The sequence below is a fragment of the Pelodiscus sinensis genome, chromosome 5 (genome assembly GCF_052426305.1).
Source record: "Pelodiscus sinensis isolate ZL-2025 chromosome 5, ASM5242630v1, whole genome shotgun sequence".
NCBI classification, from domain to species: Eukaryota; Metazoa; Chordata; order Testudines; family Trionychidae; genus Pelodiscus; species Pelodiscus sinensis.
In genome coordinates, this window is record NC_143056.1 from 70,956,912 (window position 1) to 70,982,507 (window position 25,596).

At 44.5% G+C, this 25,596-nt stretch overlaps 1 protein-coding gene across 3 annotated transcripts in view; it reads right to left on the minus strand.

Annotated features, from left to right (window-relative positions):
• Positions 1-25,596, minus strand: part of RAD51B (RAD51 paralog B) — a 625,639-nt gene that overhangs the window by 80,838 nt on the left and 519,205 nt on the right. The window contains exon 12 of one of the 3 annotated variants that reach the window (XR_016349667.1): positions 7,858-7,990. The exons of the other annotated variants lie outside the window; for them this stretch is intronic. The gene's annotated coding sequence lies outside the window, so the exon portion shown is untranslated. The remainder of the gene's footprint in view (positions 1-7,857; positions 7,991-25,596) is intronic. 3 annotated transcript variants of the gene reach the window in all.

Genomic DNA, 25,596 nt, shown 5'->3' on the forward strand with positions numbered 1-25,596 from the left:
TAGGATCCCTTCCAAAAAGAAAGAGATTTCAAAAGCAAACTCAACCCTACTCTTACAGCAGACAGAATTTCCGGCCTTTTTTGAGAAGTCTCATACAGCCCCCAAATCCTATCCCTCCTCTTCTTGCTCTCCCACACTCCTCACGCAGTGCTGCCAGAAAGGAAAAGCATGAAAAGCAGATTTCTGGGTACAGTTAAAAGCCACAAAATATCCTCCATGTATACACTTTGTAGTTCCACTGCAGATTTTTTTTTTTGAGAGAGAGAGAGAGAGCTATGAAACTGGGCAGTTAGTGATTCTGGAAGCCTATGAACTGCAAGGTTGAGGGGCTGAGGTGATGTGGGTCAAGCTGAGGTTTTCCAGTGTGCCTCACCAGATGGGTTAGAGGAGAATGCATCTCTCAAGACCTGGAAAGGTGGAGTCTGCAGCAAAATTCAGTGAATATTCTCCATTTCTTCCACAGCAATTGGCATTAAATTAATTAATGCATATTTTAACATAACAACATCTTCTAGCCAGGGGCGGCCTGTGTCTATAGGCAAACTCGGCAGCCACCTAGGGCGCCAAGTTAAATGGGGTGCCAAATTCTCTGCCATTTCCTCTTCCCCTAATGCCTGGTGTCGGTCCTGGAGGAGGAGCACAGTGGCTTCCCTGCTCTGCAGGAGGGGTGAGTTGGCCCTGGAGGAGGAGCACGGGGAGTTGGCCCCAGAGGAGGTGGCGCATGGGAGGGGGGGGTTGGCCCTGGGGGAGGAGGCGCACGGGGGTTTCCCCGTGCCGCAGGAGGGGAGGTCAGCCATGGGAGAGGCGCGTGCTGGCTTCCCTCTGGGGGGAGGGGGAATCCTGGGAGGAGGCGGGTGCAGGGGATTCTCTCCCTCCACTGTTACCCTGTTCCCTCTCCTCTCCTCCCACTCCCCTCTCTCCAGCCACAGAACTCCATCCCCAGCCCCCCTCTCCCCAGCGATGTGGTAGTAATGGCAGTTAAAGCAGGATAGCATAATGGACTATTTTGGATTTGTAATAATAAAAATTATAATTAACATTTGTAATGCATTTTTATTTGAAATTGCACAGAAATATCATCTAGCTGTCGTGTACAAATCTATTCTGAAAATTTAATGTCTCTATTTTAATCTGATCTCAGAAACATTGGTTGGACCGACGGACAAACCGAATAATTATGCCTGTTTAAATCAATATGCTTAAAAAACATTAAATGGAAAATAGGGGCAAAATGTTTCCCAGTTTACCAAAAGCCTCAGCCTATATCTGCCCGTGGGGGGAGGGATGAGGTGCCAACTGCATGGTTAGCCTCGGGCGCCAGTTGCTGGCAGCTAATCTAGGGCCGCCCCTGCTTTTAGCTCAGTTAAACACTTCGAAGGCAAAACTGTGTGTAACTGTGATCATGGGAGGCAGGTTATAAGAGGCAAGGGAAAGCAATGAATGCCTTCCCCAACTGCCAGTCTTACTGGCAATTGGGGAGCCGCACTCCTTCAGCACATCTCTCCAGTCTCTGGTGGAAGGGTTGCCAGACGGTTTCATAAAAAATACCAACCCCCTCCCTTCCAAAAAAAACCCCACGCAGGAAAAGTTGTTGAGCAAATGTTGTTTAAAAAAAAAAAAAAAAAAGGGACCAGGGCCGAAATGCAGTCGTGGTCCCTTTAATAATTCTCAGGCCACTCCCCCCCCCCCCCCGCCCCAGCTGCACTGCATGTCCCAAGTGGCAAGCAGCCTTCCGTTGGGCGCCCGAGCTGGGCTACAGGAAAAACAGAAAATACTGGACATTTTATATGTTTGGTATTTTTTGAATTTTTTTACCAGATGGAAGGTACAAATACTAGGCTGTCCAGTTCAATACCCCAGTCCCACCGAGGCCTGAAGCCATTCTGCCATACTCCCTGGGGCTAGGGAGGCATGGGCCAAGCACCATGAGCACTCTGGGCCCAAAGGGGCTGCCCGCCATGTGCTATCCCTCCCCATGCTCTGGCAAAGAGTTAGGCTGTGCACCTTCCCCTTCCCCCATGCTCCCATCGGAGCCAGGGAAATTTGGGGCTGCGCACTGCTCTCCTTCTCCCCCATGCTCTCTCCAGGGCCAGGGAAGGCTCCCCTCCTACTGCCTCTGGAGCTGTGTACCATCCAATGGGGCTAAGGTGGCTTGTCCCTACAATGGGGGAGCGCTTGGCTCCCCACAGGGTCCTGAGCATCAGGGGCATGGCTGGGTGCTTGCCTTCCCCAGCCCTATATTCACCCTCCATCCATGACTATAATAGACTGGGACTATTTTCGAGCAACCTCCGGTTTTGTCAGGCCACCCTTTATTCTGCTAGGCCATCTCGTTCCTTCCAACTGAGTTTACTTCAGCTCCTTAACAACACACTTCAGCTAGGTAACTTCTATAACTGAACCTTCTTAAACACAATCCCACCTTTTCCAGACTCTTACTTCAAAGCCTATGCAAACAGACATCTCTTCTCCAAATCAGTCTCTCGCCACAGCAAGATTTTCTAGCTCTTACCTCAGAACCACAGCTCTCCAGTACTCCCCAGTTTCCCTCTTCTCTATTTGGTTTTCTGAAGCAGCCTCTCAGCAGTAACACCAGTGGCAATCCACTTCCTGGAGTTCCCTCCACCTGATGCAGTCCCCTCCCTCTCATTCCTGCTGCCCTCTTTTCTAAGGAACAGATAATTAAAATCTACCTCTTTCTTCAGGGGCAGGGATTGGGCTAATCAGGCAGCCAGGCCAGGTTCAGGTCTTTGACTGCAGAGGAATGTTATCCCTTACTCCTTCACAGTGATCTCAAATATAACTATAGACAGGGACTAACCACATCAGATTGCTATTAACAAGATTAGCTGACATAATTTTAAGTGAGATTATTCTTCTCTGCACTAAGCACGTAGCATAGTGTTATTTACACATGTTCTAACATAATGTAGTATGTCAGAGTAGACAATCCCAGACAAGTTTAAACATGTGCTGACTAGCCATGGTTAACCCTATAGTCCTCCTGAGAGATAACCATGATCAGTCTCAGTTTTTAAATACGATTATCATTTATCACAGTAAAGGCATAGTAGTGTTTAACATTGTCTTAGTTACAGGTGTCCTTGTTGCAGAGCTCATGCAAGTTATCTACTTTCATGTTATTTCTCTCAAGTTAGTTAGCTCAGCTCAAGTGAGAGAAGCCAGATTGTGAAATAACACTAGAGCTCTTGTATCTGCACTGAGCTGCATTCATTTGTTTATGGCCCAAAGACTTCTGGGAGCATAACCCATAGTTATTTGCACTGCCGTAGGGTAGGAAATTTGGGGAGAACTTTTGTGGGCTGAACTTTGGAGCCTAGCATATGCCTTCATCTGTGCACAATGTCCACAGTGCTATTTTTAGCATGCTAGCATGAGCTGTCCTATCCCAAGTCTATCTAACCAGACTGGCAGGCAGCTGCAACATAGACATACCTTTAGTTAACATGTTTTCTAACATGATGATTTCTTCCAGCATTGACAAGACCTCAAATGTGCTTGCAAAATGAGTAGGGATTGTAGTCCTAAAACTTTAAGCTGGAAATGCCAATAAAAAATGGACACAATATCCAGCTCAGACTTCCCAAGCACTGAGTAGCATGAAATGATTAACTTCTGTGTCTAACATATGACATTCCTATTAATAAACCCAAGAATGTAAACTAAACAAGAATAAGTCATTGGGATCAGATGGCATTCACCCAAGAGTTCTGAAATAATTCAAATGTGAAATTGCAGGATTAACTGTGGTTTGTAACCTATCCTTTAAATCAGCTTCTGTACCAAATGACTGGATGATAGCTAATGTGATGCCATTTTTTAAAAAAAGAGCTCTAGAGGTGATCCTGGCAATTACAGGCCTGTAAGTTTAACTTCAGTACTGAACAAACTGGATGAAACTATAGTAAAAAACAGAATAGTCAAACACATTCATGATCATAATTTGTTGGGAAAGAGTCAACGTGATTTTTGTAAAGGAAAATCACGTCTCACCATCTACTAAAATTATTTGAGGGGGTCAACAAGTATGTGGACAAGGGGAATCCAGTAGATATAGTGTTCTAAGATTTCCAGAAAGTCTTTGACAAGGACCCTCACCAAAGGCTCTTAAGCAAAGTAAGTTGTCATGGGATAAGAGGGAAGGTCCTTTCATGGACTGGATTGATAACTGGTTAAAAGATAGGAAACAAGGGTAGGAGTAAATGGTCATTATCAGAATGATGCTCCCCAGAGGTCTGTACTGGGACCTATCCTATTCAACGTATTCATAAATGATCTGGAGAAAGGGGTAAATGGTGAGGTGGCAAAATCTGCAGATGATACAAAACTGCTCAAAACAGTTAAGTCCAAGGCAGACTGTGAGCTTCAAAAAGATCGTATGAAACTAGGTGACTGGGCGACAAAATGGCAGATGAAATTCAATGTTGATAAATGCAAAAAAATGAATATTGGAAACCATAATCCCAACTATACATAAAAAATGATGGAGACTAAATTAGCTGTTACCACTCAAGAAGGATCTTGGAGTCATTGTGGATAGTTCTCTGAAAACATCCACTCTCTATGCAGCGGCAGTCAAAAAAGCAAACAGAATGTTGGGAATTATTAAGAAAGGGTTAGAGAATAAGACAGAGAATGTCTTATTGCCTCTCTATAGATCCATAGTATGCTTACATCTTGAATATTGTGTGCAGATGTGGTTGCTTAATCTGAAAAAAAGATATACTGGCATCAGAAAAAGTTTAGAAAAGGTCAACAAAAATGATAAGGGTATGAGACAGCTGCCATATGAGGAGAGATTCATAAACTGAGACTTTTCAGCTTGAAAAAGAGATGAACAAGGGGGATATGATTTAGATCTATAAAATCATAACTGGTGTGGAGAAAATGAATAAAGAAGAGTTATTTATTCTTTCCCATAACATGAGAACTAGGGGGTCACCAAATGAAATGAATAGGTAGCAGGTTTAAAATAAATAAAAGGAGTACTTCACTCAATGCACAGTCAACCTGTGGAATTCTTTGCCGGGGGATGTTGAGAAGGCCAAGACTATAACAGTGTGACAGACCCAGACCAGCCATCTGCCATTCACTGGTCCTATTGGAGTCCAGTAGGTGGGCGCCCCTTCCCCCAGCCTATGGGGAGGGTCCACAGAGCCCAGAACACCTAGTGATTACAGGGGGACAAAATAAAGAGAAAGCAGGGATAGGTGTGGAGGTGAAAGGGCTAAAACAAGGGAGCCAGATGGGAACACCGAACAGAGAACACCGGACAGCACCCAGTGCCCCTCGAAGGCCTTGAGAGAGACAGTGGATGCCTCCCAGTGGAACTCTACTCAGATGCATGAACGGATACAGACGCAGAAATAGGCCCCACAGTCACAGGTCCCTCCTTCATACAACCTCTTTTCCCTGGTCTTGTAAATTGCCATCTTGGATATAGCCAGGAAGAGGTTGATGAGGAAGTCCTGCAACTTTGTGGGGCTGCAGATGGGATGTGCATAAATTAATAAGGGAGAAGTAGGGGACACCAGGATTGGTCAGGAGGCAGGCTGTCTGGCCAGAGGGGTAGGGGGCAAGCTGTTTGGCCAGGGGGGCAGAAGTGATCAGGGGGCACGCTGTCTGGCTGGGAGGGAAGGAGGAGTGAAGGAGTGGCATTTACTTGTTTTCACACTGTGTGGCAGGCATTGTGTAACAGGGCCTTCTGCTGCCGGAAGGAAGCCTCCAAGAAGGATTTGCAGGGGAAGCCACAAGGAAGTGTTTCTGAGAGAAGGAAAATGGGAGTGTGTAAGGAACCGTTTTTGGCTGCTTGTTTCCCGCACACTGGGGGAACAAAACGGGAAGCGCACGGAACCATTTTTTGCTCCGCTTGTCCCCTACATGCTAGATCAGGTGGGGAGGCTCTGGGTTTTCTCCCTCTGCCCTCCCCCCTGCAGGAAGCTGGCACTGGTATTCTAGTCTTGTGGAGGGCTGTAAGGTTATAGCGCCAGCACTGGCTCCCTGCTGTGTGGGGACCTCGGGTGAGCTCAGCTGGGGCTCCAGAAGAGCCATATCTGGTTCCCTAGTAAGCCATATCTGGCTCACAAAGCATAGGTTGCTGACCCCTGCTCCAACTGATGTCCCCGGCATTCCTCAGAACCAAGGTGGAGTAAAAGCTGGTCTGCCATTTGTTATCTGGGTGGGACGCAAGGGTGGGGAAGTGAAGAATGTGAAACATGAGTGTACAGATGGCTATCTGACATGGTTCAAAAGGGGACCCGCTGCAATGCATGCACCAGCTCAGGTGTTGAGGGGGAGGCAGTCGGGAAGGCATGTGGAGCTGGGGGCTAATGGAGAGATCCAGAGGGCCAAGGGTGAGGAGTGGACGGGGTGCGCCCTCTCACAGGACCTGGTTGAGATAAACCTGAGCAGCAGGCAGCAAAGCATCCCTCACCTGATGCCATTCCCTGGTGGAGGGAATACATGCTGGAGCTTGGGTAAACAGCTTTCTCTTCCCTGAGTAACAAAAAGGCCAAAGCCTAAGTCCAGCATAATTAGGCAGGTACCTGGGGTCAATTGGAATTTGCTAGGAGCCACAGGCTAATTAAACACCTGTGGGCAATTAAGTCTTGTGGTGCTGCTTTAAAAGGTCTCCCCCAGACAAGGAAGGGGGGAAGGGAAAGAGTGAAGGACAGGAAGCACTATATGTAGGAGCTGTGTGTGGGTGTGAGTGGAGGATAGGGTTGCCAGGTGTCCAGTTTTGAACTGGACAGTCCAGTATTTGAGCTTTCTGTTCAGAAAACAAATTGAGAAAATATAAATGAGAGAATATAAATGTCCGGTATTTTCTAAATAAGATGTAATGAAGATTGTGATGTAATGTCAAATGTGTCTGGTATTTTTGTTGAAACCATCTGGCAACCCTAGCAGAGGACTGGAGAACAAGCATTAAAGGAAAGATACTGGGAGGGACTGTTTGGGGAAGTGGCCTAGGAAAAAGCTGTCAGATTGACAGTGGTAGTAACTCTGCCTGTTGCTGCTGCCTTACGATACCTGGGCTAAGACCCAGAGTATTGGGTGGGCCTGGGTTCTCCCCAACCCTCCCTATATCATCTCAACCTCTGCCTCGAGAAAGAAGATCAGGACTCAAGAGGGGATTTTATTCCAAGCTTATGAGCTAGCCTGTAACAAGTATGGCTCAATAGGCGGTGGCTCCTGAGAGTGAAGAGAAAGAGGCCATAGGGAGGATCACAGTGAGCCCCTGAGGCTAACACTAACCACCCGTGGTGTGAGACCCATGAGCAATAGCCAGAACTTTGCCACACACAAACAAAATTAGATAAATTCATGGAGGAAAGTCCATCAATGGCTATTAGCCTGGATGGGAAGGGATAGTGTCCTTGACTTCTGCTTGTCAGAAGCTGGGAATGGGTGACAGGAGATGGATCATTTAATGATTACCTGTCTGTTCATTCCCTCTGGGGCACCTGGCATTTGCCACTGTCAGAAGACAGAATATTGGGCTAGACGACCTTTGGTCTGATCCAGTGTGGTTGTACTTATTATGATGTTAGCCTCTTTTTCAAACTGAATTACATTGTTGACTTATATTCAATTTTTGGTTCACTATAATCCACAAATCCTTTTCAGCAGTGCTTGCAGCCACTCCCAAATTGCAAATTTCATCTGCAAATTTTAGGAGCATAGTTTCCACTCCATTATTCAAGTCATTACATGAAAATATTGAATACTACCATGCCCGGGATCAATTCCTGTGGAACCTCACTTAATATGTCACCCCAGTTTGAATCATTGATAACTACCCTGTGTAGGTTTTAAAAACTATTAGGTACTCACTTTTCAGTAATTTAATCTAGATCACCTTTCCTTAGTTTGATCACGAGAATGTCATGTGGGACTATGGCAAAAGTGTACCAAAATCAATGTAAATCACGTTTACAGCTTCCCTGCATCCTCTAGGTCAGTTACTCTGTCAAAGAAGGAAAAAAGGTTGCTTTAGCAGGATATGTTTTTGACAAATTCATGTTGGCTCCTACTTATCACACCCTATTATTTCTAAGTGCTTATAAACTGATTGTTTAATAATATGTTCCAGTATCTTTCCACATACTGAAGTTAGCAACTATAGTAGTTTTACTGACAGGAGCAATTGACCATTAGGAACAGGCCACCAATTCATTTCACATAAAATACATATCAGTCCAATATTAATTGCAGTTGGATACCAGTGATTTTAGTTAAATTTGAACCAGTAAACTGGAAGGGAATGTTTCTGCATCTCATTACCAATCCCTTAAACCAGGGGTGTCCAAACTTTTTTCAAAGAGGGCCAGATTTGATGAAGTGAACATGCGTGAGGGCCGACCATTTTGCCTGATGTTCTTTGAACCATTAAAATTAAATGCAAATTAACTATTTTATGCAAAGGTTATTGCAAACGGCATACTTTTCATTTTGTCACATGGATGACAAATCTAAACAGGTGTTAAATCATATCTGAAGGCCAGATGAAAAAAAAATCCAGAAAGCTGAAATATATGTCAGGAACGTTGTAAAGTACATTACATATTATTGGTAATAAAGGTTGTCTGTCAACTTTTAAGTTCAAAAAATATGAACAGGAACATAACACCAAGTATACATGTTGTGTCCAAATATATTTATAACTGATTTAGACCAACTGACATTAACTGAGATTTTACAATGTATTCATCTCAATACATATGGATTCGTTGGGGGCCATAAAAGATAGATATTGCCAAACTACCTGTGGGGCCGTATTAAACCGGAACACGGGCCGCAATTGGCCCGCGGGCCGGACTTTGGACATGCCTGCCTTAAACCATGTAATCCTCCAGAGCCTCATTTTTAAGAATGGTTGTTTTTTGTCTGGGTAAAAAATTGAACACTACTGAGCAATGTTATAAGTAGAGCCCAGAGCAGATACAGATGCAGATATAAAATTTTGTATCTGCAAAAATGAACTGCAGATATCCACATCCACATCCACGGATAAGGATACTTACAGCTATAAAGTGGACATCCAAAAATTTGCAGGGTTCTAGATAGAAAATTTGAATCAGCATCCACAGAAATGAACCACAGATATCTGCATTCACATCTGTGGATGTGGATACCTGCTGATATAAAGTGGATATCCCGGGATCCATGGGACTCTAGTTATGGGTCCTCAATGAAGGCAGCATAGCAAGGTCATGAGGGTTTGATGAAAGCTGTTTAGGAGTTATTTTGAATACAAAAAAGTCTCAAACATGTATAAATTATTAGGGAATATTTTTTACAGTCTTCTACTTTTGACAGACTTGCTGTACAACCTTAAGTTATTAGGTGACTTGCCTATCACCTCTGCTTACTCAGATCTAAAATGGTGAAAATACTACTCGCTAGAACTGTGTAGAAGAGTGATGAATTAGTCATGAAATTTGCTATCATTTCATTTTAGACACCTGCCAACTCCTTCAATTTTGCAAAACTGAATGAAATGATTGTTTTCATATTCAGAACTTCATTTTGGCATGTTTTTCCTGCCTAGTTACCTTAACTTGAAAGTTTCCAATTCAAATTCAATTTTATATTTAAAAAAATCTGAAGAAAAAATTCATGAAATTTAGTATATGTTTACTGAATTAAGACATTGTTTGCAATTGTAATAAAATGCCATCCCATGCTCCCTCCCAGTTCAAATATTTTCACTGCAAACATTTTAAACCCTTTATGAACCTCACAGGGAACAGCATTGCTTAACTAGTGTTTAGAAAGTGCTTTCAGATATTTGGACAAAGGACGTAATTAGATGTGCAATAATAATAATAATCAATGCCCCATATATTCTCTCTAGCAGGTCTTATAGGATCCAGGAATCTGGCCATTAAAGAACTGTCAGTCTGGCAGGGGACTATAGGATCAAGTGGCTGTGGGATACAGCCATACCAGTGCAATTTCTCTCTCTACAGAAGCTTCTGTCAGGCTAACCTCCAGGGAGCTGAACAATCCAGCATATTTCCTCTCTGCCTGGGGAACATGGGATCCAGTGATCTACCCCTGCAGATGTGCTTGCCTTCTGTGTCTGAGCCCTGTAGTCTTTGGAGATCTGGCCTTGCTAATGCTTTCAGATGCAATGAGCTGTAGAGAAGCTGTGGAAAAATGCAGAAAAAAAATCTGCAGATGAAAGTCTGAAGCTGTGTTTTCCTTTCCAAAGTGCTGTTACATTCCTATATGCCTGTGGTTTCCTGCATCCTGCTGGAGTTTCTCTTTTCTTTTCTTCTTTTAAAATCGTCTCTGTGATATCTTAAGAGGCAAATGTCCAGCACTAACAGGAGGCCTTTTGTTCTCTTTATTTTTAAATGGACTTTAACCCAGTTACTACAGACTGAGTCACTGTATAAACAAAATAAAAGCTCTTCTGTTATGTCCCTCTGGACAGGTCAGGGACGCATTATGCTCTGTTCTCTCTCTCTCTTTCTGGATGCCTCACTAGGCCCAGCATTACACTGCAATAATTAAAAAACCTTGTTTTTTGCTGGGTTTTTAAAAAAATGCCCTGGTAATTACATCTAGTTGACATTCAGGACTGCTGGGGTTTTGTTGGCAAAATAAAGGCACAAGGAGTATATCTTTGAGTAATAGGATGAAACTACGGAAAGGAAATGTAGGCTATCAGAGAACAAAAACGGTTACTTACCTCATAACTGTTGTTGTTTGAGATGTGTTGCTTATGTTCATTCCACTAGGTGCATGCGTGCCGCGTGCACAATTCCCCAAACTATTTTACTCTTAGCAGTACCCATTGGGCCAGCCTGGGGAGCCCCCTACAGTGGCACCATTACAGCCGCACATATATACCCTTGCTGGCCCCAACTCAGTTCCTTCTTGCAGGACATTCCAACGAAGGGTAGAAGGGTGGGATTGGAATGGACATAAGCAACACATCTCGAAGAACAACAGTTACGAGGTAAGTAACTGTTTTTTCTTCTTCGAGTGCTTGCTTATGTCCATTCCACTAGGTGATTCCCAAGCTGTACCAATGGAGGTGGGGTCAGAAACCTCGCGAGAAACGGTCTGCAGCACTGCTACCCCTACAGCTGCATCCTGCCTAGCCTGCTGCGTGATTGCATAGTGGGAAGTAAACGTGTGAACCGATGACCACGTGGACGGCCTACAGATGTCCAAGATTGGCACCTGCGCCAGAAAGGCTGTGGACAACGTCCAGGCTCTGGTCGAGGGGGCCGTAACAGGGGGCGCTGGCTTCCCTTGCATGTCGTAGCACGCCCTGATACAAGCAGTAATCCACGATGACAGACATTGCGCTGACACCGGGGAATCCTTCATCCTTTCAGCTATGGAGACAAAGAGCTGTGTGGACTTATAGAATTGTCTTGTTCTTTCCAAATAAAAAGCTAGTGCCTTCCTGACATCTAGCATGTGTAAGGCCTGTTCTTTCCCATCCACGTGCGGTTTCGGTTAGACCACCGGAAGATAGATTTCCTGAGATATGTGAAAGGGGGACACCACCTTGGGCAGGAAAGCTGGATGTGGCCGCAGAGTCACTCTGTCCCTAGAAAGCACCATGTACGGGGGCTCTGAGGAGAGGGCACGTAACTCTGAGACCCTTTGGCTGAAGTGATGGCTACCAGGAGTGCCACCTTCCATGACAGATGGGACAGGGAGCAGGTGGCCATTGGCTCGAACAGGGCCCTCATGAGGCCGCGGAGAACCAGGTTCAGATCCCACTGAGGGACAGGTTGTCTGATGTGGGGGAACAGCCTGTCCAACTCCTTGAGGAACCTCTTAACCATGGGTAAAGCCACCCTCCCCCTGGTGGAAGGCCGCAATAGCCACCAGGTGGACCCTAATCAAGGAGGAGGACAGCCCCTGCTGCCTGAGGCCCAGGAGGTAGTCTAAAATTCTCTGGGTGGGGCAGACTCTGGGGTCTCACCTTCCTTGGCAACCCAAGCCAAGAACCTGAGCCATTTGGCTCTGTACGTGGCCATGGTGGAGGGTTTCCTGCTTTCCATCAGAACCCTCTTCCAAATTAAGGCGGGAGTCGTGTTCTCGTTTGGGCTTGAAAGACTTGCAAATCTTACAGGCGTCTGTAAGGTGCCCCTCGACCAAGCACTTTAAACAGTCCTTATGCGGGTCGCCACGGGACACAGGCTTGGAACAACGCCGGCACGGTTTGAAGCCATGCGGCCCTGGGATACCCTCCCCCGACACGGGGAGGGGCGGAGGAGGTGAAAAACTATCCAGTACACTAACTATAGAAAAACAACAAACAACACTAACTATAAGTAAACTATATACACCAAGATAAGAGAAAGCCAAGAGTAGTCTCGCAAGTGAGACGATTGTTTCGGTCAACCGTCACAGGTGGTAAGAAGGAACTGAGGGTTGTTGGGGCCAGCAGGGGTATATATGCGTGGCTATAGCGGCACCACTGTAGGGGGCTCTCCAGGCTGGCCCAACGGGTACTGCTACGGGTAAAAAAGTTCCAGGAATCGTGCACGTGGCGCACATGCACCTAGTAGAATGGACATAAGCAAGCACTCGAAGAAGAAAATCAGTTACTGGGCTAATTGAACCTATGACCCTTCCTGGTCTCCTTGAGCACACCCCTTCTGACGTCTCCAGCCTGGAATTATTTCCTCTCTTGGAATGGAATTGGACCAGGACTTGGCTGCAGTCCCTAGCAGCTAGCTGTGATTATCTCCGCAGGTTCTCACTAGGTTCAGGACCTGTAATCCTTTCCTTTCAAGGAGCTAAGATAAGTGGTGTCCAGGCACCAGACAGCCTTCTTAAAGGAAGGTATTGTGTATTTAAAACTCAAATATCCCAGAGAAAATAGACCTTAAAACAATAAACAGTCTCTATGAATGCCTGCTCTCCTTATGGTTTACTGGTCCCTGGAAGTTGGGGAAGGCCTCAGTTGCTTTCAGATATCCTGCAGGGCAAGTGTCTGTGTTCCATGCCCAGGAATAGCAAAATCTCTCACTCTTTCCAGAGGGTCTTTTGAACTGTTTAGTGTCTCTTTGATCTTTAGGCTCTTGGTTTGGCAGAACTGCTGTGTAACTTTGGGATGGAGCCTGGAAATAGGCCATTATCTTGTAACTGCCTGCCAAACGTTGAGAGGTTGCTCATCTAAAGCCACTCTGTTGTCTTCCTGCTTGTTTTTCCAACAGCATCCTTATTACGATAGACCAGTTCATTCACACAGAAAAATCACATAACTCAGGAATACAGTAACTATCTCGCTGACCAGGTTACACACAGTATTCATCAAATTATCACATCTCCATATTCTTAAATTATTACATAATGGCTCCACATCTGCAATACTATGAGATTGTAAATCACATTTCAATGGAAGAGCTGGAATGGTCAACAAATGGAATGCCATTTTAAAACTGACCCCAGTCCTGCAGGGAGGGAGCACGTGTGTTGTGCAACTCTTGGTGGGATGGAGTAGCTGACCAAATATACGTGGTTTGGGTGGGATTTTGGGGAAGTGGCAGTTTAACACCACTTTGGGGATTTTATGCGCTTAACACAACTAACAGCCCTCTGAGGGCTGCTCTCAGTTGTTCCAAGGGACATTCTGGCCACCGGCAATTGCTGGAGGTCCTATCAGTGGAACTTTTGTAAATGAATGTCTTATTACTTGGAAATCCTTCAGATGATGCATGGTAGATGCTGAACAAGGAGCTCTTCAATAAGAGTTGAGTGAGGTTTGTTTTCATCATTAGCTAAGCTGTAGGGTAGGGATACATCACATCTCTCCACAGCACACCAAATTAGTCATGGGTTCTTGTGTAGCTATCTCTTGTGCATACTTCTTTTAATACTAATCACAGATAGAATCTGCTCACTGGTAGAGGAAATGCTACTTGAAATCATCAGTTAGATAACCAAATTTTTATCATCATGAGATTTGCCTGTGATATATTTAGCAATACTATAGCTTAGAAGACCTACAGTCAAGGCTGTCAATGACTTTGTACCCTCTGAAAAATGTCTTAAGATGTCCCATATTTCTACTAGGGGAAGAAATACTTGCATCATGTTGCATCACTTCCTGCCAACCAACTTCATCAACAGGAGACTGTGGAAAACATTTAAGCTACTTCAGGAATGGGGTTCTGATGCATCTCCTTTATGTTGTTTACTTTCTGTGCTTCTCTCAGCTTGGACAAGGCTATCTGGACTATTTATTTACACTATCTACTCCTTTACTTTTACTGTCTGGACCTCAGGCATGAGAGAGAGAAAGAATGAAAATAAAGGGCACATATGAGAGGCCCTGGAAATGGAAGTGCCATAGTGAGTGTGTGTGTGATATAGTGTGCACTGGGCACAGCATGACCAAAATGAGGTGTAAAAAGTGTGTGTGAGAGAGTTTGTGCAAACATATCAGTTAATATATGTCTCTCTACAATTGGGTAGCTCTGTGGGATTTCTGGGAGAGAGCAATAGAATGGTGGCTTTGATTTCATGGCTTCCCTGCCATGAATTCCAGTTGCACGTGGTATGTGATTGTGAATATACATTTCCACGGAGGAAAAAACCTAATTTTGTCACAACTGCTTCATCATGTTAGATATCCAATTCAATCTCTTCCTTTGGCTCTAAATAAGAAAGGCCTGAAAATTACACAGGGTGCATCCACTATCCAATACTGGGTGTAAAACAGCAGTAAATGGTGGTTTCAGTTACATATTGGATTGATTAAAAATGGGAGCAAGTGATGTAGTAATGTAGCTTATATCCCTTCAGCACTCATTATGGGTGCAAAATGAAGTGAAACTTACTCCAAATTTGGTCTTCTGTGAGGATCATTTTTATCACTGAACCCAATGGGAATGTACCTATTTATATGAGTGTGAAATTTGATTTTAGGGATTGTTGGGATGGAACTACAAGCACTGATTTATTCTCATTTGGCTCCTTGGTAAGAAAGTTACATTCAGTTTGTTTACCAACTGAGTACCAAATCATTGCAAATTTCTTCACTTTACCAACCCGTTAAAAGCTGTATTCTGACTACTTTACACCCACTGTGCAACTTACACCACATTTATATCACTGGTCAATTTGGCTCTTCTAGGTGTTATAGCTGCTACCATCTGACTGCATTTAAGCTCAATTTAGAATCATAGAATACTAGAACTGGAAGGGACCTCGAGAGGTCATCGAGTCCAGTCCCCTGCCCTCATGGCAGGACCAAATACTGTCTAGACCATCCCTGATAGACATTTATCTAACTTACTCTTAAATATCTCCAGAGATGGAGATTCCACAACCTCCCTGGGCAATTTATTCCAGTATTTGACTACCCTGACAGTTAGGAACTTTTTCCTAATGTCCAACCTAAACCTCCCTTGCTGCAGTTTAAGCCCATTTCTTCTTGTTCTATCCCCAGAGGCCAAGATGAACAAGTTTTCTCCCTCCTCATGACACCCTTTTAGGGTACGTCTACACTGCATCCCTAGTTCAGACTAGGGATGCAAATGGAGACGACCGAAGTAGTTAATGAAGCAGGGATTTAAATATCCCACACTTCATTAACATGATCTCGCCGGCGTGCTAGTTCGAATCACAGCTAGTCTGAATCACAGCTAATTCAAAAAATGGAGTAACATTAGTTCAGACTAAGGGCTTTAGTCCGAACTAACGTGTCCCGGTGCGCACTTCCTGGTTCGAATCAGCTGTGATTCGAACTAGCGCGCCGGCGAGATCATGTTAATGAAGCGCGGGATATTTAAATCCCCGCTTCATTAACTACTTCTGTCGTCTCCATTTGCATCCCTAGTCCGAACTAGGGATGCAGTGTAGACGTACCCTTAGATATCTGAAAACTGCTATCATGTCCCCCCTCAATCTTCTCTTTTGTAAACTAAACAAACCCAATTCCCTCAGTCTTCCCTCATAGGTCATGTTCTCTAGACCTTTAATCATTCTCATTGCTCTTCTCTGGACCCTCTCCAATTTCTCCACATCTTTCTTGAAATGCGGTGCCCAGAACTGGACACAATACTCCAACTGAGGCCTAACCAGTGCAAAGTAGAGTGGAAGAATGACTTCTCGTGTCTTGCTCACAACACACCTGTTAATGCATCCCAGAGTCATGTTTGCTTTCTTTGCAACAGCATCACACTGCTGACATATTCAACTTGTGATCCACTACAGGCAGTCCCCGGGTTACGTACAAGATAGGGACTGTAGGTTTGTTCTTAAGTTGAATTTGTAAGTAAGTCGAAACTGGTACATATTGTAGGGAAAACTCTAGCCAAACATTTCTCCAGAGCTCAGTTTTATTCTCCCACACCTCACTTCCCTCAGTCCTTTATTCTCAAGCTGAGGTGTCTGCTGAGAAAAGCCGCTCCGTGTCTCCCTAGTCTGCTGGGGGGGGGGCGCTAGCTTCGCGTCTCCCTGGTCTGCTGGGGGGAAGCAGCTAGTGCGGGGTTGCCTCACCCCGTTTGTAAGTAGGGAGCCGATGTAAGTCGGATCCATGTAACCCGGGGACTGCCTGTATAACCCCTAGATCCCTTTCTGCCATACTCTTTCCCAGACAGTCGCTTTCCATTCTGTATGTATGAAACTGATTGTTCCTTCCTAAGTGGAGCACTTTGCATTTGTCTTTATTAAACTTCATCTTATTTACCTCAGACCATTTCTCCAATTTGTCCAGGTCATTTTGAATTATGACCCTATCCTCCACATTAGTCACAACCCCTCCCACCTTGGTATCATCTGCAAACTTAATGTGTATTTTCTATACCAATATCTAAATTGTTGATGAAGATATTGAACAGAGCCAGTCCCAGAACAGACCCTTGCGGAACCCCACTTGTTATGCCTTTCCAGCAGGATTGTGAACCATTAATAACTACTCTCTGAGTACGGTTATCCAGCCAGTTATGCACCCAACTTATAGTAGCCCCATCTAAGTTGTATTTACCTAGTTTATTGATAAGAATATCATGCAAGACCATATCAAACGCCTTACTAAAGTCTAGGTATACCACATCCACCACTTCTCCCTTATCCACAAGACTTGGTATCCTATTAAAGAAAGCTATCAGATTGGTTTGACATAATTTGTTCTTTACAAATCCATGCTGGCTGTTCCCTATCACCTTGCCACTTTCCAAGTGTTTACAGATGATTTCCTTAATTATTTGCTCCATTATCTTCCCTGGCACAGACGTTAAACTAACTGGTCTGTAGTTTCCTGGGTTGTTCTTATTTCCCTTCTTATAGATGGGCACTATATTTGCCCTTTTCCAGTCCTCTGGAATCTCTCCTGTCTCCCATGATTTTCCAAAGATGATAGCTAGAGGCTCAGATACCTCCTCTATCAGCTCCTTGAGTATTCTAGGGTGCATTTCATCAGGCCCTGGTGACTTGCAGGCATCTAACTTTTCTCGGTGATTTTTGACTTGTTCTTTTTTTATTTTACCTTCTAAAACTACCCCCTTCTCACTAGCATTCACTATGTTAGGCATTCCTACAGACTTCTCGGTGAAGACCGAAACAAAGAAGTCATTGAGCATCTCTGCCGTTTCCAAGTTTGCTGTTGCTGTTTCTCCCTCCTCTCTGACCAGTGGGCCAATTCTCTCCTTGGTCTTCCTCTTGCTTCTAATGTATTTATAAAAAGTCTTCTTGTTTTCCTTTATTCCCGTAGCTAGTTTGAGCTCATTCTGTGCGCCTTTGCCAAAATTTGCATCCCTAGTCTTGCCCCTGCATTCCTGTGCTGTTTGCCTATATTCATCCTTTGTAATTTGTCCTACTTTCAATTTTTCATATGATTCCTTTTTTATTTTTAGACCATGCAAGAGCTCGTGGTTAAGCCAAGGCGGTCTTTTGCCGTATTTTCCATCTTTCCGACACATCGGAATAGCTTGCTTTTGGGCCCTTAACAATGTCCTTTTGAAAAACTGCCAGCTCTCCTCAGTTGTTTTTTCCCTCAGTCTTGAGCCTACCTTGTGTTCAGTTATGAAGTTTTAAATTATTTTTTCATGAGCAAATATCAGTAATAATCTAGGAAATCATATGGGGAGTTAAGTTTAATTTCTAATAAAAATCATGGATACGCTGGTGTCAAATTGATAAGGCAGCTTTTAGCTTCTTTCTTGTTTGCTTCTCTTATGCATTTAGGGAAGTTTGGGTAGCACAGAGCTTAGAGATGAGCTATTTTCCCTGTGTGCACATAGGGGTCAGGAGAAGGGGGAGTGTCCTTTTTGCTACTATTAACTAGACTAGACAATGGGGCTGTAACTGTAAAGGTCCACAAAAAAGAATAACCCCATTGTGTGTCTGGCTTGTTTCCCACATTTCAAAGGCCACAAAGCAGCATCAGCATCTTGGCCCTTGGGTTTCGGAGAAGGCAGCGTCTTATGCTTACTAAATGCTGGTTTTCCCATATGGTGTGAAGCAAACATGCACATACATATACAGGCACGATGTGCATGTTTAAAGCTTCTCCTGCTGCAAGATCAAACACATTCAAACCAACAAAACATTGGTCCTGTAATGTTAGAGGAGACCCACTTGCCCATCTTTCCTCTACCAACCCTTACTCTTCTTTTCAGCAGCGTGAGGCCAGGGTTTCCAGTACAATTCAGCAGGGAGCCAATGAGATTTCTGCTGCCCCTCCTTCCAGTTAGCTTAACTGCTGAGAAAGAGCCTCGTTCTGCAGGGAGGTGGAGAGCAGTGCTTGAATAGCCTCTAAAGCATTCATTATCCCACTCTTAATTACATGGCAGACATACTGCTGCCTCTGCCTACATGGGAACATTGCATCACATTAATCAGCAGAGGGCTGTGCCAGGATGAAAGGGGCCCCTTGTCTTTGCTCTTTGCAGTAGAAAATGGGGTGTGTTTGTGTGTGGAGGATATTTATCAAGCCCCAATGTAGGAATGCACAGTGGGTGAACCCAAATCTAGTCCCAAGGCCAAATCAGCACTTTAGCTTGTCTCTGCCCTATACTTGTACTGGCTTCCATCTTAACAACCTACTTGTAATAAATGAGTTGCTTTTGCTCCTGCGAGATGACGGTTCAAAAGTCCTGGAGCCTGAAATCTTCTATCCACAAAACAGGTACAGCAAAAGCAGCAGCAGGGCATGTTTCTCTTCATGCCTCTAGGAGTAAGTGGGGAATTAACTCTCCATGGTCTATTCAGCCCATGACCCACTCTGATCACCTGCCAACAAAGGTAGTGATTTGGGGCAAGTATTGGGCAGGGGTTGGTAATGCTGGCACCTGTCCTTTGGGACTTCATAAGACTCTTCCCGCATGCCTTACAATAAAACTCTCATTTCACAAGGTCACTGGAACAAACACCAGTCTCTCTCAAGTTATTATCTGTCAACTTAGATCAGATTCAAACTGCTATCTATAAATGAAAGTCTCCATGTCCCATTAATTGTTATTGAGCCATCCTGTTCAGTGTAGTATAATTTTAAAGTAAGTCTTGAAATTTGAGGAGTCCTAATTCTTTATACCATTGGTAGGACATTTACAAGAGCCCTGCAGGAGATGAGAAATTGCTTTGCATGGATTCCAAGGGAGGAGGTTTAAAGGCTCTGCACTTGCAGATATTAAAACTGGTTAAAACTGGGAGGAGTCCTGTGAAATATCAGAGTCAGTTTGGAATACAAAGTGGCATATGCTCAGGCTGTGTTATCTATTGATCTATGACATGACAAGGATCAGGGTAAGTTGGTTTTCAATCCTCAGGAAAATAAGCAAAGGTAATAGGAAAAAAAGTGTTCAACATACAGAACTTTGCATCCATTGGTTTCTCTTGCTCTCTTCAGAATAGCCTACTTCAGAACTACCTCCTTTGTTTTTAAAATGCTACAGCGATTTGCACTAGCCTTCTCTCATCTCTTTTTACTCCTCTCCCGCCTTTCCATCTGATACCTTGACCTCTGTTACTTCACACATTCTCACTGATGGTATTGAGAACCTCCTTTTTCTCCCTTGCCTTGTTCTCTTAATCTCTCTTTTCTGCTATTATTCTATTTCTAATATTTTATTTATAATAAAACACACTCAGTGTTGAAATTGTATTAATGATAAGAAGAAAGATAAGTATTTTGATCATAACCCCAATTTTAGTACTTCTTGCTCACTGGTGATGGGCCCCTTTGGGAGGATAGATAGCATATATAGATAAGAGAGGTAAATGATTTTCTTTATTATTTTACTGTAAAGCATTTGAGATGCAGTGTGTATTAATGATGCTGCACAAAACCAAAGGCTATTTTGTACTTCGTTTCCTAAGGACATATGCTTGTTCCAGGGGCAATAATCACATTTTTAGGTCTTGGGCAGATCTAGTATTGAATGAGAATTCTTTCCAAGACTCACCAGTCATTTCTAATGGGACACCCCTATTCCCTCCTCCCCCACCCCCACAAAATGTGCTAATAGGAAAATCCCAATAGGCAAGACATCCTTCAAGCCATTTCTAAGCCTGATGGATCTACCTTTTGTCAGATAAAAGCCTTCCATCCCCTAAGCCTTTCATTCGTGCAATAAACCTGCAGAAAAGTTGACATCCTCGGCAAGCACACTGAAAAAGCAGCTTGTCACCCCTTCCCAACAGGCCAGGCAGGGGTTGTTTTAGCCTGTTTAAATCTCCCTTCTGTTTCTGTTAATGTTCTTATACTTGTAGAAAGTGTAATCAATGTTGTTTACAGCTCCCTATAGTGTAGGAGAACTAAATTGCTAAAGGAAAATTGTTCAGATCTGCTTGTTGACGGTGGAATGATCACTTTTCAGAGTATGGGGAAATACAACAAATCTATAAAAATGCAGCATAAGTCAAGGATTCAACCATACAAAACAAGGCTTGCCAAAAGGCTTCAGCCAGTGAGCCACAAGTCCAGGGAGCTGGGAGAGTTGATATTTAATTAGAAGAGGTCTGAGCAGACCTTCAACACACAGACCTCTGAAAAGAGAGCATCAAGTTCCTTGGCAAGTCTGTTTATACACTCCATTTGGTGTTTCTGCAGATCTTTGTTCTTGGATAAAGGCTTATAGTTTGGCATCTTCTGCTGGAACTTGAAGTGACGTTAACTCACCATAGCAAAAGCAGTGTGTGGTAGTGGAGTAAGACCACGACTGGGAGCCAGGAATTTCTCAATTCTAACCCTGGCTTTCCACTAGCTTGCTGTATGACTATCTATAAAATACTATTTCCTAAAAATAATGGTAATAACAAAAACAGGCCGTGATTAGGATTCACACCACTAATATTTTAAGGTGTTTATAAAACATCAAACACTGTGTACTACAGTGGCACAAAGTTTTCTTCCTTCAAATCAGTACAAAAGATATTAACAGTTCCAGTAGTATTCCCAATTTAAAGTATAGCAAATAACCACTCCAATAGTAATATCTTATCTACTGAATAAGAGCTAAAAAACACACCACCAACAAAATGGTTTATTGTACAAATCATTTAAATGACTACATTATTAGTGAACAGTCCTTGACTGCAAACTATGAAACTGGAAACTCATCTGTCCATATAACAGGTGCAGCATAGGCAGTGAGAAAGAAAATGTCAACCATCCTAGCTTACTTGAAAAATGTCTCAGTTCTATCTAGAAAAAGACACACAGCTAGGAGAACGTAGGTGTGAGTGGGCAACTTTACTGACTTCAGTGGTAGTTGTACCCACCTGGTCTCTATCGTCTTTATGTACAGAGACTGACTTTAAAAAGTCTGCAAGCAGGATAGCCCAAGGAATGCTTGTACTGCCATTGCCACGCTCTCTGACTGTTCAAGGCAGCAGATTCCAACTGCTAGAATCTTTTCATCAGCTCTACAAGGCCACATCATTAAAACCATCACTGCTACTGGTTGCCTTGTTGGGCAGTCTCAGTGGAGAGGCCAAAAAATAAATGGACCGTGGACTTCATTCTGTATTCTAGTAGTGATCCCCTCAGGTCAGGGCTGAGGCACATTGGTACGGTAATAAGAAAGGCCTGGGAGTTTGCTAAGTGGTTGTGATAGAATCATAGAACACCAGAACTGGAAGGGACCTCAAGAGGTCATTGAGTCCAGTCCCCCTGCACTCATGGCAGAACCCAGTACTGTCTAGACCTGTGGTCCCCAACACGGTGCCCGTGGGCGCCATGGCACCTGTGGGAGCATTTATGTGCGCCCGCACCGGCGTTTTAAAACTACTCACATTCACCCCTGCTTAGAGCAGGGTCGGCAGCCTGGGGCCCGGGAGGGAGCCCGACGCAGCATTTTGGAGGCTTGAGCCCCACCCCCACCGCAGCAGGCAGCCCGTGCAGGCGCTTCAGTAGCCGGAGCAAGCCCCACGCTGGTCCGGTCCGGCTGCAAGGCAGCAACAGCCCCCCTCCCATGCAAAACAGCTGTGGTGGGGCCCTTTGTGGTGCAGGAGCTGCGAGCCGGCAGGGAAGGGTCCCTAATGGCTGCTTCCGCCCCCCTGCACAAGCCCATTGACCGGACCTGGACAATGGCAGCTCCGGTAATCTACCAATCCCCAAGCACATGGCCAGGCAGCTCCTGTGGGAGAAACGGGAGAGCAGCGTGTCTCATTGGTAAGTGTCTAGCCCCCCAGCTACTCCCACTCTGACACTTTACCCACAGAACTCTCCTCCCAGACACTGCACCCCAATCCTCTGCCCTGAGGCGCAATCCAAACCCCTGTCCTGACACCTCTCTCCCCCCCCCCCAGTAAAATGTCTGGTATTTTCAGTTTCTCAGCTGGAAAGCCACTTGGGACATTCTTCCCCTGCCATGTGGAAGGGAGTGTGAAATTTAAAGGTGCAATGATTTTTTGGAGGGGAGAGGGGAAGGGTGCTTTTTTTGCTCAACATTTGGACATCCCTCCCTTTTTATTAATGCAGAATTTTTTTAAAAAATGAATTACAATATAATTAAAATTATCCAACTAAATTAAGTTTCTATCAAATTTACCCAATTCACATTTAATATGAAAATAGCCTTCCATTTCACATTTGATGCCTTTTTTTGTTGGTGCCCACCACACTCTTCTGAAAACATAAATGTGCTATTGGCCTCAAAAAGGTTGGGGACCACCGGTCTAGACCATCCCTGATAGACATTTATCTAACCTGCTCTTAAGTATCTCCAGAGATGGAGATTCCACAACCTCCCTAGGCAACTTATTCCAGTGTTTCACCACCCTAACAGTTAGGAAGTTTTTCCTAAATTATTATATAGCTAAACAGTAGCTTCCAGGGCTGTCTATTCACCACCTGTCACACACAGTAGATTCCCACAAAAATGAAAAAGCTCATTTCAAACATAGCTGGAAATATTGAACCCTATTCTATTAAGACAAGATAGTCACATTCACAGTAATGGACAATAAGAAACTAGCAAAGAATAAATTAAAGTGCCCTTCTGTAGCAGAAGGATACAAGGAGGATTTACAGTGCAGGTTTACCGCAATAACAACAGAAGGACCTGAACCAACCCTCCCACACACTCCCCAGTTATAACAAAGTGGCTAAGAGCATCAATGCCTTTTCTACTAGCTAGTCCACAGAGAAAGTAATAGCCTACTGGAACTACCCATGAAGTCACTCCATTAGCTTAATTAGTAGAGGCCACTTTTTTACCAAAGGTCACAGACTCAATACTCACAGATGACCTCAGTACAAAAACACCTTTACATTCTGGCAAAGCTTGGATCTAGATCTGCTCTCTGAATCTGCAAGGTCTTTAACCTGGGCCATTCCAAAATCCCAGATCCCCAAACCCTTGTATGTTCAAATCCAGAGGGAAATCTAAACATAGCAGAGTAAGCATACCTCCAGCAGTCTTAGTGAGCTACCTAAGTAAATTTCATCAACTGAAAGCTTAAATCAGATTTATAACAAAAGAGAAAGGAGGAGGAGATGATGGAAAATAGTGAGTATGAAAAATGGTTATGCCACATAAAGTATCCCGAGGAAGAAAATGTGTCCAATTCATGAATCAGCGAGCAAAAATGTTTTGCATATGGCCCAGCACACATGACATAATCTTTTTCAACATTTAATCCAACCAGTTGCCAGATTTAAGTTTTTCAGCAAAATGTAAATTCGTTAAGTATAACCAGAAAGCACCAGGTTGGCCTGTATAAATTTCACAGTGTGGTTTTCGGGATTACCTTATCAACCATATCTGAACTTTCAAAAACGAGGACACTTGGTGCCTGCCAGTGCCGCCATAGTGGCAGCTGCTCCACTTGCACAGGAGGCAGGCTCGGGAGCCAGCAAACACATCCCCATGCATGCCAAACTCGGGGCGCTGGCTGCTGCCTTGCTGCTGCTGGAGCTGCCGCTGCCCCGGCTGGCTCTCATGGTGCAAGGGGTTGATGCATGCTGGGCTCCTGCTTCTCCGCCACATCTTCCCAAGACTTGTGGCAGCACAGGCTGCTATGGGGCCAGGAGGAGAGAGCGGGGGGGCCAGGGAGGCTGCTGGCTGGGGCCCGTCCTGGGGCATGAAGTTAAAGGCACCCAGGGGAGAAGTGGAATGGCTAGAAAAGGAACCCAGGAATCCTGCTTCCCAGAATCCCTTCCTTTCCCCTGTCTGCCCCACCAAGCACCAGCTCCCACAGTCCTCACAGAGCTAAGACTGGAACCCCCAAATCCCAAAAGACCCACGGCCTACCTACAGAAAAGGAAAGAAGCCAGAAGTTCTAACACCCAGTTCCTGCTATAACCCAATGCTCTTACCCTCCCCCAGAACCAGCCACCCCCCCAGGCCTCCTGCTTTTATCCATTACACCCACCCCTCCCCTAGAGCTAGGCAACCCCGACCCCCCTGCTCTAACCCAATACCCCACCCCTCCCGCAGAGCCGGGGACATAATCTAGGGGGGCGGAGGGTAACATGGTTACTCTGTGGGAGGAGCCAACTCCCCCCCACATTGGACCTGCCCTGGGTCTCACCAGAGCCACTGTTACTGCGGCCACACACTTTTCCTGCCAGGCACTGGGGCACGTGCACAGAGCAGCCATTAACGGTCCAGGTGTGCAGTTCCGAATGTTCAATTTGACAGGTACGCACCCCCGCCTCCTCCCTGATTCCCTTTGCAGGGCAAAATCCCAGACATTTTTAGCCATTTAAAAAACCCAGCCAGATGGAGATTTAAGAAGTGAAAAGGAGGATATGTCTGGAAGAAACTGGACGTATGGTAACCCTAAATGACACAAACTGGTTAAGTGCATTTAGCCCAGCCACAGTTGTCTGAATTTTTAATTAATGGTCAACTAAATCACTAAACCTGCAGCAGTCTGTCTGCAAACAGAAAATAGACATTGCTAAATCTATTTCCAGCAGTGTGGTAAATTGTATGCAAATACAGATAGCACTTAGCTCTTTGGTATAGAGACTATGCATAAAGCATAGAAGCTAGGACTGCAATATAAACACTAGGTGGGTTGCCAGATGGTTTCAGAAAAAATACCGAACAACAACAAAACCATGCCAGGAAAAAGTTTATAGAAAAAAAAAAAAAAAGAACCCCGTGAGATTGTTAAGCAAAAAACCCCCCAAAAAAA